The sequence below is a fragment of the Megalopta genalis genome, chromosome 7 (genome assembly GCF_051020955.1).
Source record: "Megalopta genalis isolate 19385.01 chromosome 7, iyMegGena1_principal, whole genome shotgun sequence".
Taxonomy (NCBI): Eukaryota; Metazoa; Arthropoda; class Insecta; order Hymenoptera; family Halictidae; genus Megalopta; species Megalopta genalis.
This window is the reverse complement of record NC_135019.1, coordinates 21,416,183-21,435,145: the sequence shown is the minus strand read 5'-3', so window position 1 is coordinate 21,435,145 and position 18,963 is coordinate 21,416,183. Positions and strand designations below refer to the sequence as shown.

At 38.3% G+C, this 18,963-nt stretch overlaps 1 protein-coding gene and 1 non-coding gene across 2 annotated transcripts in view; one reads left to right on the top strand and one right to left on the bottom strand.

Annotated features, from left to right (window-relative positions):
• LOC117226369 (uridine phosphorylase 1) overlaps window positions 1-18,963 on the top strand; it is a 202,688-nt gene that overhangs the window by 28,879 nt on the left and 154,846 nt on the right. The window lies entirely within an intron of this gene.
• Window positions 2,430-2,501, bottom strand: TRNAD-GUC (transfer RNA aspartic acid (anticodon GUC)). The gene has a single exon. It is a non-coding gene; the product is annotated as a tRNA-Asp (tRNA).

Below are 18,963 nucleotides of genomic sequence, written 5' to 3'. Positions count from 1 at the left end.
GCCGAAAAATTCAGGCCTTGACTGTGGGTCCTTGTTGTTCTTCGTTCGGCCGTCCGAGGAAATGACACTCGATACCATTTTCTTCGCACGGCCATTAATTGCGTTCTAAGAGCGCAGGGTGACAGCGGGTCGGACACAGTTTACGTCTCGGCATATCTTGTTTATTTCATTTGGCGGTACCCTGCGCTTCGAAGAAAATAGTATCGGGTGTTATTTCCTCGGACGGCCGAAAGACGAACGACAAGGCCTCGATTTTTTGGCAGTGAAACGTCGACTTCCGAACGAACGCGTCGAATAAACGATTATCCGCGAACGAGTCTCAGTGATCTTTCTTAAATATCCACAAGTGATTCGGATTATCAGTGATTAATTAAGTGATCAGTGTTTAGTGACAGTGCAGTGAAAGATCAGCTGTACGTTGTACAAGGTCAGTGCCCTTCGACATCATGAATTTCAGCCAGCAAATGCATCCTCAACTAAATGGGTGAGTTTCTTACTGATAATATTTTTCATATCTCTCTAATAAACAAATCCTTTACGTCCCTTATTTATTATTAAATCAGCTTTGCAAATCATTCGTTAATCTTCACTGTACACCTTGCATAAAAATTTCATATGGTACACACGAGGTGTCTTGCACACCAGAAAATTAAAACAGCTGTCACGGTTAAACTTCATATTATTTCGGATCCGAAAAATTAGTAAATATTCTGCAGACGTTCTAAAGTAAAGGTGAACAGCGTTTTTCTTAAAAATATCACTGTGATGTAGTTAAAAAAATCCGGAAAGTTCTCGCTTCGTGACTTGTTCAATACTTCGAACGCGGATCGAGTCCGTCCCGACCTTCTGTCAAAGCCTCGTGTTGCGGACTCTCTCGCGGACCCTCTCCCTCGCACCGTCACCTCTCATTGGCCAGTGTTTTTCGTTAATAACTCGTAAACAAAGCCTCAGATTGCAAATTCGCAAAGGAAAAAGTTACTTCAAATGACCTCAGCTACCCCTCATTTTCGGCTGTTAAAATAATTGTGGGACACCCTGTATACTCCCCGACGGGGAATCGAACCCCGGTCTCCCGCGTGACAGGCGGGGATACTAACCACTTTTTTTTTTTTTTTTTAAACAATGCGTTTATTGTGCCAACAAAAATACAATATATACAAAAGATACAATAAACTCAAACGCAGAAAAAAAGTGTAACAATAATCTAGAATTTATAGTCTAAACTAAAGGCTCGGAAATCCGAGCACGCACGGTTTAATCTTATAATTATATATGTATACTGAACTTATTGCAACTTTTAACACTTATGACTAAGTTTGGTTTACTAAATTATTAATATGTGTAATATGTACAGAAAGGCACGAGTAAGGAAAAACTGTACAATCTTTGGTTTTATGGGGTTGGTTTGAGGGAAGTTATTAATTAATACCTATGACTATGCTTATAATCTAAGTGAGTGCACTTATTGCAGTAAATTCATGTGCTTATGCTACGTTATTGTTGATACTATCTATTATCGCATTTATAATTCTAATAACAGCCATGGTTAGTTTATTGCGCGTTTTTGCTATTTGCGAGAGGTATCGGTTGTACTTCTTATTACTAAAAAAAAAGCATATAATACAAAACTAATATTAAGGTTATGATGAGATCGAATCATATATAATAACAAAAATATATTCTCCCCGACGGGGAATCGAACCCCGGTCTCCCGCGTGACAGGCGGGGATACTAACCACTTTCTTTTTTTTTGTAACAAGCGTTTATTGTGCCAAAATTACATACAATATTTACATGGGGTACAATAAACTTAAACGCTAAAAAAGAAGTATAACAAGTAAAAGGTATAATTTATAAACTAAAGGCCCAGACGTTCGGGCACGCACGGTTTAAACTTATGTTCACTATTATGGCACTTAATGCAGCTCTTACATACTTTGGCTAAGTTTGGTTTACTTAATTGCTAACGGTTGTATTTTTGTACAGAAAGGCACGGATAGGAAAAAAACTGTACAATCTTTGGTTTTATAGGTAGGGGTGGGGGGGGGGGGAAGTTATTAGTTAATATCTATGTCTATACTTATATGCTAATTAAATATAGTTATTTGTTAATTGCGAATGCTTACTCTACCTTGTAAATACTATACATTATTGCCCTTATGTCTATTTGCACGATGTTTGATTTTGGTATATCTAGGGATTATGTGTAGCTTATGTTTATATTAATGCTAAGTTCTTATTATTAGAGTAGTAATAGATAAGGATATAATACAGAAATAATATTAATAGTATAGCAAAATCCACTTACGAATAATAATACACAAGTAGTAAACTAGATAAAATAACATAATAGTTAAATCAGATTTGGTAGGCAATTATAAAATTAAAAATTAAAAATAAAAAATAAAAATAAAAAATAAAAAATAATTCTCCCCGACGGGGAGTCGAACCCCGGTCTCCCGCGTGACAGGCGGGGATACTGACCGCTATACTATCGAGGAGGCGGACACTTGGAAAATTTTGTTTGTTGCACATTAGTATCGGGGGATTTTAATCGGGTGTAGATGCGCCTGATTTATGTTTAGGTGGTGTTATAGCCACCAATATGTGTTGGTGTTCTGACGATGTTTGTCCCTTAGGTCTATTGTGGATAATTTATAATTGAAACGTATGTTTGGGTCGTCCATCATGATGTTTTTGTTGTACTTGATGTGTTTGTCGAATGTTCTTCTGTAGGCGTGGTAAATTATTGGTACGTTGTTCGAATTTTGTATGTAGCCCTCACTGTCCAAATAGATGAAGGATTCAGGGGGGATGTAGCCAGTTTTCATTGTTTCGGTGAAATACATTGGGTTTGGATATGTGGTGGCGAAAATGAGGCTGTTGGAGTTTATGTTGCGAGTGTTGGCCCAATGGTTCCTGATTAGTTTGAGGATGAACAGGTCTATTCTGATGAGTTTGGCGTCCTCGTAAAGTTTGTGGTTTTTGATCTTCTTTGTGAAGTTGGATTCGGGTGTCCGGTATTTATTGAGGCAGGCTCTCAGGCATCTCCGCTCGAAGATCCGTAATTTTTCCATGGTTCCAGCGCTGATGTTGAACCAGATGGGGCAGCCGTATGTTAGGATCGGTCGTATGAATAGTTTGTAGCAGAGGGTTTTTACCGTTTTATTGAGGTCTTTCGAATAAAATAATCTTTTGAGGGAGAGAAATGCTTTTTGTGCTTTGTTAATTTGTGTTTCTATGTGTTGATTGAAGTTTAGTTTGAAATCTAGATGTATGCCTAGATAGCGCACAATCTCTTTGTGAGGGATTTTGACGTTTGGATTGTGTTTGTCAAGGATGTGAAAGTTTTTGTGATGTTTTCGTACATCATGATTGGCGTCGGAGATTTTTGAGATATACGGCCTGAAGAGAATTGTTTCGCATTTATTAATGTTTAGTTTTAGTTTCCATGTGTGGAAATAATCTTGAATTTTATTAAACGTTTCCTGTAGTTCGGTTTGTATTTTTGAAACTTTGTTGTCGCGTGTGTAAACTAGGATATCGTCCGCAAAGGCAATCGCCCCTTTAGAGTTGTCGCTATCTAGGCCATACATTTGTAATAGGTCGCTAATGAATATGTTAAACAAGACAGGAGAGTTTACTGTGCCTTGTTGCAGGCCGTTAACGATATTGAAGCTTTTGCTTGATTTGTATTGACCGTTTATTGCATAAAATTTTTTATCGTGCAGCATGCTCCAGATGATTTTAATTAGATGTATGGGAAATTCTTTCTTTAGTAGTTTAAAGAAAAGTCCGTCCAGCCAGACAGTGTCAAAGGCTTTCTCTAAATCTATGAGCACGACTCCTATGCAGTCGCCTGCATTTCTGGCCCAGCAGATATCGGAGGTGAATTTGGTGATTGCATGGATGGTGGAGTGTTTGTGACGGAAGCCAAATTGGGATTCTGGGATGATGTTTCTGGAGTTGCAGAAGTTAACGATCGCGTCATTTACAATTGTTTCGAATACTTTGCTGATATTAGGGAGGAGACTGATTGGACGGTAGCTATTAGGGTCGCTACTGTCTTTGCCTTTCTTTTTAATTGTAATTAATTTGGCTGTTTTCCAGGTTGCGGGGAAGTGGTGAGAATTCAGGCAATTGTTGAAGATTATGCTATAGTGATATATGTATGGTCTAGGCAGGTGTTTTAGAGCTATGTTTGGTATACCATCAAAGCTCGAGGATTTTTTGTTGTTCAGATTGCGGAATGTTTTCTCTAGTTGGATGTGGGAAGTGAAGTAGTTCGGAGGGATGTGTGTGGCTTTCGGGTTGCTGGCTTTGTTGTCGTCCGTGAATGTGCATATGGTTTTATCATTTTCTCTGTCCTGTTGAATGTCTGATCGTAGTGCGTCTATTTTGTTGTGTATAATATTGGATAATTGTGTTTTGCCCATGTGGCTATTTTGGGAGTGAACTGACTCAAAATGTGCTCCTATAACATCTAGTTTGTTTTGGATGTCTGTTATTAAGATGGTGTTTGTGTTTGTGTCTTTTACGAGGAGATTGATATCAAGATTTGCTTTTTCAAGAATGGCAGTCTTTGACGAAGGGATTCGGAGTGTGTCGATGTCATTGCTATCTTTGTGGCGGAATATACTATTGATTGAAGGGAAAAGTTCTTCTTGTTGACGGAGAGAGATTTTTCTAATTTTATTTTCCCAGTGATTGCTTACTGCCTCTTGAAAAGCTTTCTTGATCTCATATCTAATTGTTTTTAATTTTCTCTGCAGGGCTTCTATTATTGGGTCGTTTGTTGGGGTATAATTACGGAGGTTTTTTAATCTATTAATTTGTGTGATGAGTTTGCTTTTTTGTGTTCTGAGTCGTTTGATCTCTGGTGTGGGATACTAACCACTATACTATCGAGGAGTCGGACGCTCTTATGTTTTTATTATTGCTACATATCTAAGTTATCTTTAAATTTTCTGATTATTGTTATATACAACGCGTACTTAGTCTATCTTAGCCTATCTTATCAATATACATTTTCTATAATAATAAAATAAAATTTTTTTCTTTTTTTTTTATACATTCCGTACGTTACATTCTACATTCTCACTCATTTCACACATACCTTAAGACTAATTACTTGAGAGGAGTTTATCTTATACTTTATTCACAGCCACCAGTGTATTTTTTTCTTTGGTATATTTTCTTTTTTTAAGTCTATTGCTGATAATTTGTACATGAATCTTAGGTTTCTGTCGTCATTCTGTAGGTCGCTATTGTATGGTATTGTTTTCTCAAATGTTTTTCTGTTGTAGTTCTGTTTTTGTTTTGAATGAGTCCCGATCCGCCCAGGTATATGAAGGCTTCGGGTGGTATATAGCCGGTTTGTAGTGTTTTATGGAAATATAGTGGGTTTGGATATAATGAATGTGATATGAGGGAGTTGGTGGTTACAGTGTTAACTTTTCTCCAATGATCTCTAATTAGTTTTATTATAAATAAGTCAATTCGAATGATTTTGGCTTCTTCGTAAAGTGTGTGATTCGCTATTAAATTGGTGTAATTTGATTGGGGTGACCTGTATTTGTCTAGGCAAGCCCGGATGCATTTCCTTTCGAATAGTCTGAGTTTCTCCATGGTGCTTGCACTGATATTAAACCAAATTTGACAGCCATATGTTAGGATTGGTCTGATAAGTGTTTTGTAGCAGAGTATTTTTACGGATTTGTGTAGGTATTTGGAATAGAAAAGTTTTTTGTGCGACATGAAGGCTTTGCTGGCTTTTTTTATTTGAATTTGTATGTGGTCGCAATAATTTAATTTGAAGTCTAAAAATACCCCCAGATAACGTACTGTGTCTTTGTGTGGGATTTGTTCGTCTGGTCGGTCCGTCGTGTGTATTGAAAATTTTCTTCCGTGTTTCCTCACGTCATTGTTAGCGTCTGATATTTTTGAAATGTAAGGCCTAAACGTTGTTTCGCACTTTTGTGGGTTTATTTTTAGTTTCCATGTTTGAAAGTAGTTTTCTATTTTTTCGTATAACGCTTGCAGATCTATTTGGATTTGGGAGGGTTTGCTGTGATTTATGTATATTAGAAGGTCGTCAGCGAACGCTATTGCGGATTTATCGTTTGTGGCGTCTGTGTTGTTTAGTCCGAACATTTTGAGCATGTCGCTCATGTAGATGTTGAACAGGATGGGGGAGTTAACTGTTCCTTGTTGTAGGCCATTGTTAATGGAGAATTTTTTTGTGGATTTTTGGTTTCCTTCGGTAGTAAAGAAACGTTTGCCGTGCAACATATCCCATAGCATTTTTATTAAATGTATGGGGAATTGTTTTTTTAACAGTTTGAAAAACAGTCCTTCGAGCCAGACAGTGTCAAATGCCTTTTCCAGATCTATGAAACATGCGCCTACGCAATTGCCTGCATTTCTAGCCCAGCAAATGTCTGAGGTGAATTTTGTTATAGCGTGTATAGTGTCGAGTGTCGATGTCTGAAACCGAATTGTGTTTCGGGGATGATGTTATGTTTCATACAGTGACTATTGATTACATTGTTGATGATTATTTCGAACACTTTGCTAATATTTGGAAGTAGACTGATGGGCCTGTAGCTCGATAAATTGCTACCTTCCTTGTCTCTTTTTTTAATAGTTATTAATTTTGCCGTTTTCCAGTTCAAAGGGAAGTATGATAGGTTTAGGCAGTTATTAAATAAGATTGTGTAGTAATATATGTATCGTTTGGGTAATTTTTTTAAGACTATATTTGGGATTTCGTCAAAGCTGGATGATTTTTTGCCGTTTAATTTTCGGAATATATTGTGAAGGCTTAGGATGTTTGTGAAATAGTTTTCGGGAGTGTTGGGTTTATTGGGATTGCTTGATTTGTTTTGGTTAGAGAATTGACAGATGCTGTTGTGATTTCGTTTGTCCGACTCAATTTTCTCTCTAAGAACTCTAATTTTTTGGGTTATGATATTGGTGTGTTGTGTTTTTCCCATGTGTTCATTTTGGGTGTGTACCTGCTGGAAATGAGTACCTAGTATGTTTAATTTATCTGTGGTGTTGTGAATTATAAAATTGTTGTCGCTGTCTTTTTCTAGAGTATCACTATCTATTTCTGCATCGTGTAACAAGGGTGATAAGTTTTGTGGTATCTTTAGTGTATCTATTGTGTCGTATGCTTTCTGTCTGAATATACTATTAATTTCTGGGAATCGTTTTTTAGGTTCTATTTTTGCTACGTTGGATATTTTTTGTTTCCAATGGTTGCTGACTGATTGATAGAAGGCTAATTTTATTTTATGTCTCACTTTCTTTAGTAGTTTATTTAACGCTTTTACGGTTATTTGGTCATGGTACGATAGAGTGTTATTTCTCTTAATGTTATTTATTTGTGTGATTAGGTAACTTTTGTCTTTGCGGAGTCTGTCTATGTTAGGCGTAATGTACTTGTCCGTCGAGTTCTGGTTGTGATTGTATTTTGGTACGGTATTATTTATTGCTTCTATTATGTGCTCGTTTATTTGGATTAGGTAGTCGTCTATTTCATTTGTTGAAAGGTTTCTGTCGTTAGGAATGGTGAATTCTTCGTGCTTATCTTCCAGATGTTTTTCGAACAGTGGCCAGTCGGCTTTGTTGTAATTATTTTTTTGGATTGGAACATATATGTCCAGCAGAAGTAACGGCATTGTATCTACAGAGATGGTCATTTGCAGTGCTTTATGGTCGCTATCGTATTCTATGCATTTTATTTTTCCCGATTCTGTATTGTGGAATTTAATTCTGTTGTCGGCTAAGCATAAGTCAATATAGGAGTTGCTTTTGGGATAAGATGGGGAGTCGGTACTGTACAGTGATGTTCTATATGTAATTTGATTTTCTATGTTCCATAAGTGTAGTGATGTACCTCTACTGTTATTTAGAGTGTTACCCCATGCAGTGTGTTTTGCGTTGAGGTCACCTGCAAGGAGATATAAGATTTTTGTTTGTTCCAGTTTTAGTTTCTGGAAAAGGCATTTGAGATCCTGCATGAATTCTTTCTTGCAGTTACTTGTTGCGTAGCCTGCTATAAGTAATAATTTATGGTTATCGGGTAAACTAATTTCTATTATCGTGAATTCAAGACATGGATTTACGTTGTCTGTGCGTATGTTTCTTGTCTTGTATTTGAAACTATTGCGAATTAAAATAGCTGTTCCCCTACCCTGCTTAGAGTTTGGTCTGTCTGTCCTTATTAAGTTGTAATCTTGAAAAAATAGCTTATGGCTAGGACTAAGTTTTGTTTCGCAGAGTAGTGTTATATCAGGGGCGTGTAATGTCAAAAAGTCTGTTAAAGTCGCTCGTCTTTCGTTGGTGATTATGGAGTTTACAGTTACCGAAACGATGTTTAGTTTATCGACTAATCTTTGGTTGTTAACTGGGGGAGCCATTTCTATTCCAAGTTTATGTCTAATATGTTTAATATGATGTTTATTTTTTCGGCATTGCTCTTGACTTGCTCTGCTATTTTTTCGAATTGACTATTTACGGTTTGTGTGATGGCTTTTTTTATTTCGTCTATTAGGGAGAGTGATGGATTATTTAAGGAGATGGTAGGATTTTGCGTGTTGGATGCTTGACTGTGTGCGTGTGGATAAACTTGTGAAGCAGGCAGGGAGTGTGGGGTCCTGTTGTTACCTGACACTATTTCGCTGTATTTTATCCCTGGGTTTACTTTTTTATAGATAGCGTTTACTCTGTTATTTTTCTGGACTATCTGTAGCTCTCTTCTTTCTATTATTTTTTCTCTAATCTCCTTGAGTTTAGGGCATCCTTTGTAAGAGGCGGGGTGGCCGAAGTTTGTACAGTGGACGCAGTAAGCTTTATCTATATTTTCTGCCCTGTTCTTATCGTCTATTGGGGGGTGTTTACATTCACCCGGGTTGTGTTTTTCTGCGCATTTAACACATCTATACTCTAAATTACAGTACCTATTCTTTGACATCGCCTACACTGTACCTGGTTGGATTTGTTTAGTTTGTCCCAGGTGATTGCCGAATGCAAGACTACTTTAATATTTTTTAGTTGTTCCAATTTACTATCCGGGGAGAGTTTAACTAAAAATATTGGAAGATTTGTATTGTTTTCTACTGAATAGTTCGTTTTGAACTTATTCACGTTTATAAAATTTAGGCCTTCTACTTTTTTGTTTTGTAGCTCTAATAAAATTTCTTCGGGATCGAAACCGTCATCTAGATTTTTTATTAGCACTATTTTATGCTTTTCGTTTTTCGGTGTGAACGTATAAAATTTGACATTATTATTTTTTAACGCTAAACATATTTTTTTAAATTCTACTATGTTGAGAATTTGTACTACGTGTTTGTTGCGATTAATATTTTTGACAAAAAAATTGTTTGTGATACCTGTTTTCTTTATTATGTCTATCGTGTTTTTCGTGTTTCCTTCGATTACCGTTATTGGTGGTGGTTTGATGGAGGTGGGATTTTGACGCTCGTCCTCCGTCTTTGAATGGATGCCACTCGTTGTCGCGCTCCCACTACAAGGCACTTGCGAAGGGATGCCTTTCGAGGGTCCGGCTTGCCGAGTCGATGGTCCAGGTCCGTTGGGCTGCAGGGGGCCTGGCTGAGCGGAGACGTCGTTGAAATTCGGCTGTTTCTGTTTTATTTTTATGGCCGTGCCTGCCGTGTCCTTCATTTGCTGCCCTCTTCTTGAAGACGCTACCCTTGTCCAGCAGCCCCCTTCTGGACACCCCGACACGTGGCTCTCCATGCCGATTTCCATTTTTTCTGGTTCTGATTCTGACTCTACCTGAGCCGCTGGAGTCGGAATTGACATTGCTTCTAATTTTTCGGTTAATTTCTCAACCAGTGAACTGAGCTTTCGGTTCTGTTCAATCAGTTCGTCATATGTGGGGCTTTTTGTGTTTTTGTTTGGTTTTTGTGCCTTTCCTTGATTGGGGGTCTTCATGATTTCACTGGTTGCGTTATCTTTTTTGGTTTTCCTTATAACTATTGTTGGTGATGGGTTTAATCTTTTCGTCGGTTTTCTACCTTTGCTGATGTCTTTAATTTGCTGAGATAGTATCAGGTTGGTTACGTCTGCATGTTTGATGCTTGAGATTAATTTGAGGATCTCGTTTCTTTTATTAGAGCTCCCTGCGGGATCTCTATTAATGTTAATTAAGGCACTAGTCACTTCTGGCACATGGTCACTTTCTTGCAAAACCCCTTTCGGGGTTTTTTCGTTATCGTCACTCACTTTATTGTCTATGTTATTGTTTCTTTTTTTAATTTTTCGTTTCTTGCTTGCTGCTGCACGCTACAAGCACTGCAACGCGCCGTCGTCCGTTTGTACGTTCCCTTCTTCCCGGGTGCTTTTTGACCTGCTCGAGGGGCACGTGTAGGCACGTCCTACTCCTACGACGGTCAGAGTCGAACTGGGGGGATACTGACCGCTATACTATCGAGGAAGGGACGCTGTTTTAACATTTATTATTTCTACGCGTGTCTTTGTTTATATTAATTGCGGAACCACCAATACTTTTTTGGGTCTTCCCTTACAATGATTTTCTTGTCGTATTTAGTTAACTTATACCTAAAGCGGATTTCCGGGTCGTCAAAGTTGATGTTGCTGTCGTAAAATATTCTTTTGTCGTATGTTTTTCTATTGAAATGGTATATAATCGGTTGTTTGTATTTGTCTTGTATGAGTCCGTTGCTGTCGAAGTGTATGAACGATTCCGGAGGCGTGTATCCTGTACGTCTGGTTGTTTCATGGTATTGAGGGTAGGGATAGGCTGACGGATATATGTGACTGTTTTCTTGTATATTTGGGATGTTTGCCCAATGGTTACGGATGAGTTTAAGTGTGAAAATATCTATTTTGGGTATTTTTGCCATTTCATAGAGTCGGTGGTTGCTGTATAGTTTTTTGTAGTTAGATTCGGGGGTTCTGTATTTATTTAGGCATGCTCTTATGCATTTTCTTTCCAGCAGTCTGATTTTTTCCATTGTGCTTGCGCTTATGTTGAACCATATTGGTGCACCGTATGTTAAAATTGGTCGTATTAGGAGTTTGTAGCACAGGATTTTGGTTGTTGTGTCCAGGTCTTTGCAATAGAGGAGTCTTTTGCTTGATAGGAAGGCTTTTTGTGCTTTGTCTACTTGTATCTCTACGTGGTTCGTGTAATTTAATTTAAAATCTAGGTGTACGCCTAGATAGCGAACCACATTCTTGTGAGGGATTTTCATCGATGCGTTATTGGAGTCGTAAAGGTGAAAATTTTTTGAGTGTTTTCTTACGTTAAAATTGGCGTCGGAAATTGTGGAAATATACGGCCGAAAGAGTATTGTTTCGCATTTTTTGATGTTTATTTTGAGTTTCCATGTGTGGAAGTAGTCCTGAATTTTGTTAAATGTTTCTTGTAACTGTTTTTGTATTATCGTAGGTTTATTGTCGTTAATGTATATTAACAAGTCATCTGCAAAGGCTATTGCTTTTTTGTGTGGTTCGCTATTTAGGCCGAACATTTGTAAAAGATCGCTTATGTATATGCTAAACAGGATGGGGGAATTGACTGTACCTTGCTGTAGGCCGTTTCTTATATAAAATAATTTCGCGGATGTGTTGGCCCCTTCTGTTACAAGGAAAGATTTTCCGTGCAACATGTTCCAGACCATTTTAATTAGATGGGGGGGAAACTTTTTCTTTAACATCTTAAAGAATAGTCCATCCAGCCAGACCGTATCAAAGGCTTTTTCGAGGTCGATTAGTACCGCCCCGACGCAGTCACCTGCGTTTCTTGCCCAACATATATCTGAGGTAAATTTCGTTATCGCGTGGATAGTGAAGTGTTTAAATCTGAAGCCAAATTGTGTATCTGGGATGATGAAATTATCGGTGCAAAATTTGGTGATTGCATTGTTTATGGTGGTTTCGAATATCTTGCTTATGTTGGGCAAGAGACTGATGGGTCGGTAGTTGGTCGGCTCGGCACCATCCCTATCTTTTTTCCTTAGAGCCACCACTTTCGCTGTTTTCCAGACTGTAGGGAAGTATGCGCGGTTTAGGCAATTGTTAAATAAAACTGTGTAGTAAAAAATGTACTGCCCGGGTAGTTTTTTGAGGACTATGTTTGGTATGTTGTCGAAACTGGATGATTTTTTGCTGTTTAGGTTTTTGAATGTGTTTCGTAGTTCGCAGTAGGAGGTGAAGTAATTTTTTGGTACTATGTCAGTGTTCGGGTTTGATGCTGTGTTTTCGTCATGAAATATGCATACTGTTTTGTCATTACGTGCGTCTTCGTCGAGTTCGGTTTGTATTCTTTGTACTTTATGTTGGATTATGTTTGTTAGTTCTTGTTTACCCATGTGCGAGTTCTGTGTTTGGGCTGCTTCGAAGTGTGCCCCTAGTACGTTTAGTTTGTCTTGTGTATCAGTGATTAGAAGGTTGTTGTGCTCGTCTAATTGTACGTTGTTTGGATCTATATTGGCGTTTGTTAATATATTTGTATTCGTGATGGGGATCTTTAGGATGTCTATGTTGTTTTGGCATTTCGATCGAAAGATATTGTTGATGGATGGGAAGAGTTCATTGGGTTTTCGTATGGATATTTGCGAGATTCTGTGTTTCCAGTAATTGTTTGTCGAATTTTGAAAGGCTTTTTTGATCTCGTATCTTGTGATTTTCAGTTGTTCTTTTAGTGCCGCTATAAGGATGTCGTGCGCATTTGTGTAATTTGTGACTCTTGTTAGTCTGTTTAACCGTGTTAGTAAGCGACTTTTTTGTTTTCTTAGATTTCTTATTTCCGTTGTGATGTATCTGTCTGTCGAGTCATAGTTAGTGTTGATTCGTGGTACTGCTATGTCTATTGCGTGTGTGATGTTTGTGTTGAGTTGTTCTATGTATTTGTCGATTTCGTCTCTTGTAAGATTTCTATTATTCTGTATGTCTATATTATCGTTCTGTTTTAGGTGTGTTGAGAATTCTGTCCAGTCTGCTTTATGATAATTATATTTTATACTGGGGGTTGCTTCGTCTATTTCGAGGTAATCATGAGTTCGTATTGATATTATCATGTTTACTGCTCTATGGTCGCTGTCATATTCGGTAGAGTCGAGTCTTTCGTGTGCGGGTGTGTCGTGGAATAGTATTCTGTTGTCTGCTATGCAGATGTCGATGAAGGCTCCGCTTTTTGGATAGGACGGAGTTAGTGTGTGGAGCATGGAAATTCTGTAATTTATCTGGTTTCGCGATATCCAGTTCAAAAGCGCTACCCCCCTGTGGTTGTCTACGGGATTACTCCACGCGGAGTGTTTGGCATTTAAATCGCGCGCGCGCGCGCGCGCGAGCAGATACAAGTTATTGTTTTTGTTTAGTTCCAATTTCTCGAATAAATCATGCAGTTCCGACATAAATTCTTTTTTACAACTACTGGTTGCGTATCCTGCGATTATAAATAGATTATTATTATTTTGGAGCTTTAATTTGATTGTGGTGGCTTCGAAGGTGGTACTCTTTGCTCTACCTCGCTGTATGGACTTAAATTTAATATTTTGTCTTATTAGGATGCCAGTTCCCCCAGCCTGTTTAGCATTGATCCTATCGTTCCTTACCAGGGTATAATTCCTAAACCTAACTACGTGTCTTGGGCTTAGTTTCGTTTCACAAAGAAGGACCACATCCGGATCATTGGACGCTAGATACTCTGCAAGAGATGCTCTTCTTTCGTAGGATATTAGCGAATTTACATTAATTTCGGTGATTTTAAGGTTATTGCATCGAATTTTCTCTGCAGTGTTTTGTCGTATGTTAATGCTATTGAGGAGGTTGAATGTTATATTTCGAGGTCAAGTGCTTCGGCGATTACGTTTATTTTCGTGCTATTTGACTCTGGTTGTTCGAAAAATCTGGCCATTTGACTGGTTATGATGTTTTCTATTATTTTTTTTATTTGATCAAATGTTGGGTTTTGCTCGGTGTGGGTTACGTTGACTGTTTTTTGTGGATCGGGGGTGGGTTGGCGCGACGAGCTGCTTTCTTTGAAGTGTGAGCTGAATGATACACCGGGTTTAATGAATCTATTTGTTGTTTCTTGAATTTTTTCTTTTTTTTCCTTTATGGCTAGTTTTTTCTCTTCGATTTTCTGCTTAAATTCTTTTATTTTTGGGCATCCTCTGTACGAGGCTGGATGTCCGAAGCTTTTGCAGTTTATGCAATAGGGCCCTAAAAGGTTCGGACTGCCCGTCCCCTCGGCGGGGCGTGGGCACTCACCCGGGTTGTGCGGCACGTTACACTTGACACAACGGTAATCTAAATTACAGTTAGAGGCCACGTGTCCTATTCTCTGGCATCTTTTGCATTGGATGCGGTCCTTCTTTATGATTTTTTCCCATTTGACGGCGTTGTAAAGGACTGTTTGTATTTGTCTTAGGTTATTTATATTGCTGTCCGGCGAGAGCTGAACTATAAATATAGGTAAAACGCGCTTTTCTTCCGCGGCGCGTTTCGTTATAAATTTTTTAACTGCAACGAATTGCAGTTGTTCGGTCTGTTTTGCTCTAAGAGCTTCTAACACTTCTTGGGTTTCGAAGTGTCCTTCTAAATTTTTTAACAAAACCGTTATGTTCTTTTCGGATTTTGGGGTGTATGTGAAGAATTTTATGTTGTTCTGTTTGATAGTTGTGCATGCTATTTTATGGTTCTCTATTGTGTATGTTTGGAGTATTTGTTTGTTGTTGTTTATTCGTTTAATGTGAAAGTCGCTAATTTTTTGTTTTAATAGGTTTACTATTTCTCTGTTTGTGTCTGTGTGCAAAATGATTGGTGGGGGTTTCTGTCTAATGCTATTGGCTGTGTTGTTTGTGTCTGTGAGTGTCTTTGGATTTCCGAATTGCGTTTTTTGTGTTTTTGTACCTGCCCTTTGAGTGCGATCGGTCGATCCGCGCGAGGCCGTGTGGATGCTGCCACCCGTTGCCGCGCATGTTGCACTCGACGCCTTCATAGGGGTGCGATGAGGTGGGCCCGGCTGAGTGGCGGCACTGCTGGGTCCTGGTCGGTGTCGGCTGTCGGCCGTATTTGCCGCCTCTGCCACTTGCTTGCCTCTCCTTGAGGCCACCCTCGTCCAATTGTCCTTCTCGTGTATCTCCGTGAGGTCTTCGCAGGCGATTTCCATTTTTTCTGACCCGTCTGTCTCTACCTGGGTCCGTGGTGGTGTAGGCATGGAAATTTTTTCCAGCTGTTTCGTTAGTTTTTCCACTAACATGGTGAGGTTCCTATTTTCTTTTATTAGTTCTTCGTATGAGGGATTTCCTGTAGTTTTACTGTCTTCTTTTTGAATTTTTTTTTGATTGATTTGCTTCATATTTGTATTAGGTGTTGTGATGCTTCCTCTTTCTAATCTTCTTGGCACTATTGTAGGCGATGGATTCAGCCTTTTTGTTTGTTTTTTTCCTTTTATAATGTCTTTAATTTGTTGATTACGTATTAATTTACTTATATCTGCGTAATCGCGGTTAGCAATTAAATTTAAGATTACATTCTTTTTCACATTATTCCTGGAATCACTTGTAACTGGGGTCTGTGCACATTCTGTCACATGTTCCTCCGCTGGTGGAACCCCTTTTGGGGTTATTAAACTATTGGCACTCACTTTTTATTTGCTTTGTATACTATTGCATACAATTTCCACTATGCTTTTTGTTGGGTATGCCGTATATTTCGTGTATTCACTGTAGCGCGTCGTTGCTTGTAGCGTCCTTCGGCTGTATTTTTGACCTGCTCGAGGGGCACGTCCTACTCCTACGACGGTCGGAGTCGAACTGGGATACTAACCACTATACTATCGAGGACGGATTGCATGTTACAATTTTTTAAATACTAGTTAACTAACAATATTGTTTAAATCAAGCCACCAATATTTTTTTGTGTCGTTTCTATGTTTGTCTTTTAAATCGTGTTGCGTGAGCTTATAGCGAAATCTTATATTTGGGTCGTCGAAATTTATTTCGCTGTTGTATGTAATTTTTTTATTGTAGTTCTTTCTGTTGAAATGATAAATTATCGGTTGTCCATACTTGTTTTGTATAAGGCCTGCATTGTCTAGATATATAAAGGATTCTGGTGGTGTGTATCCTGTTAGTCTGGCTTTTTCAAAGTATAGTGGGTTGGGATAGGTAGAGCTGTATATAAGGTTATTGTTTGTGATGTTTCGTATGTTCGCCCAATGGTTTCTGATTAATTTTAAGATGAAGAGGTCTATGCGAATGATTCTAGCTTTCTGTAGTAGTTTATAGTTGCTGACTCTTTTGGTGTAATTTGATTCCGGTGTTCTATATGTGTTGAGGCAGGCTCTGAGACACTTGCGTTCGAATACCCGTATCTTCTCCATTGTTCTGGCGCTGATATTAAACCATATTGGGACACCGTATGTTATAATTGGACGTACCAATAATTTGTAGCATAGTATTTTGACTTTGTATTTAGATCTTTTGAATAGAAGATAAGTTTATTCGCCGCAAATGCCTTTTGTGCTTTCTCTATCTGAATATTTACATGGTCGTTGAAGTTTAATTTAAAATCTAAGTGTACGCCTAAATAACGAACGACCTGTTTGTGTGGGATTTTATTGTTAGTGTCGCTGCCATCGTGTAATTGAAAATGTTTACTGTGCGCTCGTACGTCATTGTTTGCGTCTGAAATCATTGAAATGTATGGTCTAAATAGTATTGTCTCGCATTTGTTGATATTTAGTTTTAGTTTCCATGTGTAGAAATAATCTTGAATCTTGTTAAATAAATCCTGTAGCTGTATTTTTATTCTGGATGGTTTATTGTCAGTGATGTATACTAAGAGATCGTTTGCGTATGTAATGGCACTTTTCTGGTTGTCTCTTTATTCAGGTCGTACATGTTTAACAGATCACTGATATAGAGGCTAAACAGGATAGGGGAATTGACAGTACCTTGTTGAAGGCCGTTCTGTACAGTGAAAACTTTGGAGGAGATGTTACCGCCTTCGGTGACATAAAACTGTTTCCCATGTACCATGTTCCATATTATTTTCACAAGATATATTGGGAAATTCCTTTTCATTAGTTTGAAGAAAAGACCATCCAGCCAAACTGTATCGAATGCTTTTTCTAAATCTAAAAGTACTGCACCGACGCAGTCTCCGGCATTTCTTGCCCAGCAAATGTCCGAAGTGAATTTAGTGATAGCGTGTATTGTCGAGTGTTTGAATCTGAATCCAAATTGTGTTTCCGGTATTAAGTTATTGCTTGTGCAGAATGACTCTATTGCTTTATTTATTGTCACTTCGAAGATTTTGCTGATATTGGGCAGGAGACTGATTGGTCGGTAACTAGACGGGTCGCTACTATTTTTTCCTTTCTTTTTTATTGCTATTAATTTTGCAGTTTTCCAGGCTGTCGGGAAATATGCTCTGTTTAGGCAATTGTTGAATATTATACTGTAATTGTGGATATATAGTGGAGGTAGATGTTTTAAAACTATGTTCGGGATATTGTCGAAGCTAGATGATTTTTTACTGTTTAATTTTTTCAGCACGGACACGAGTTCGTAGACTGAGGTGAAGAAATTGGGTGGGATTGTCTTTGGGTTTGGATTTTCGGCTTTATTTGTGTCCGAAAATGTACATTCTGTCGTTACGTCTGTCGTCGTCTGTCGTCGTCTATCTCGGCTTTTAGTGTGTTTATTTTCTGTTCAATTATGTTTGATAGTTGTGTTTTGCCCATGTGGTTATTCTGTGTGTGCGCCTTTTCAAAATGTGCGCCTAAGATGTTTAGTTTGTCGTCTATGTTTAGGATTTGTAGATTGCCGTCATCGTCGGTTTGTATGGAGTTCTGGTTTATGTCAGCGTTCGTTATGATTTCTGTATTGGAGCTGTGAATCTGTAGTGTGTCTATGCTATTTGTTTCTTTCGGGCGAAAAATTGTGTTTACTGTTGGGAATAGATCTTTTGGTTTATGTATTGTGATGTTTGAAATTTTGTTTTTCCAGTAATCGCTCACCGAATTATGAAAGACCCTCTTGATTTCGTGTCTTACTTTTTTCAAAGTGTATTTCAGTCTCGATATTTGTGTGTCATTTGCGGGGGTGTAATTGTTGATTGCGGATAGTCTGTTTAGTCTTGTTATTAGCGTGCTTTTTACCCGTCTTAGATTTTTTATAGTCGGTGTTATGTACCTGTCGGTGGAATTGTAGTCGTCTGTGATGCGAGGTACTGTACGGTCTATAGCGGTGTTGATGTTTGCATTTAATTTTTCTATGTGCTTGTTGATTTCGTCAATTGTTAGGTTTCTCGTGTTTGGTATCTCAGTGTCGTCTATATTCATCAGATTGGTTTTGAACTTGTGCCAGTCGGTTTTGGGGTAGTTGTATTTAATGGTTGGGTTTGGTTGGTCTATTTCTATGGGTTCGTCGGTGTTAAGGGAAATTATCATCTCAACGGCTCTATGATCGCTGTCGCATTCGAATGATTCTAATCTACCGGCTGAGAGGAGGTTGTGGAATTTGATCCTACTGTCTGCTAGGCAGATGTCAATAAATGCGCTACTTGTTGGAAAAGATGGGTCTGTGGTGTTAAGTAGAGATATTCTGTATTGGATTTGGTTTTGGTGTAGCCAATTTTTTAAAATGATTCCTCTTTTATTGTCTATGGGGTTGTGCCATTCGGTATGTTTTGCATTTAGGTCTCCAGCTAATAGGAAATAATTGTTAGTATTATGCAGGTTCAATCTTTCGAATACGAGTTTGAGCTATGCAATAAACTCTTTCTTGCAGCTACTGGTGGCATAGGCTGCTATTAAAAATAGATTATTGCTCTGGATTTTTAGCTGTGCTATGGTTGTTTCTAGGGTTATGCGTTCGAGATAGTTTGGCTGGATGCGCTTGAATTTCATGTTCTTTTTTATTAAAATTCCTGTTCCCCCAGCCTGTTTAGCAT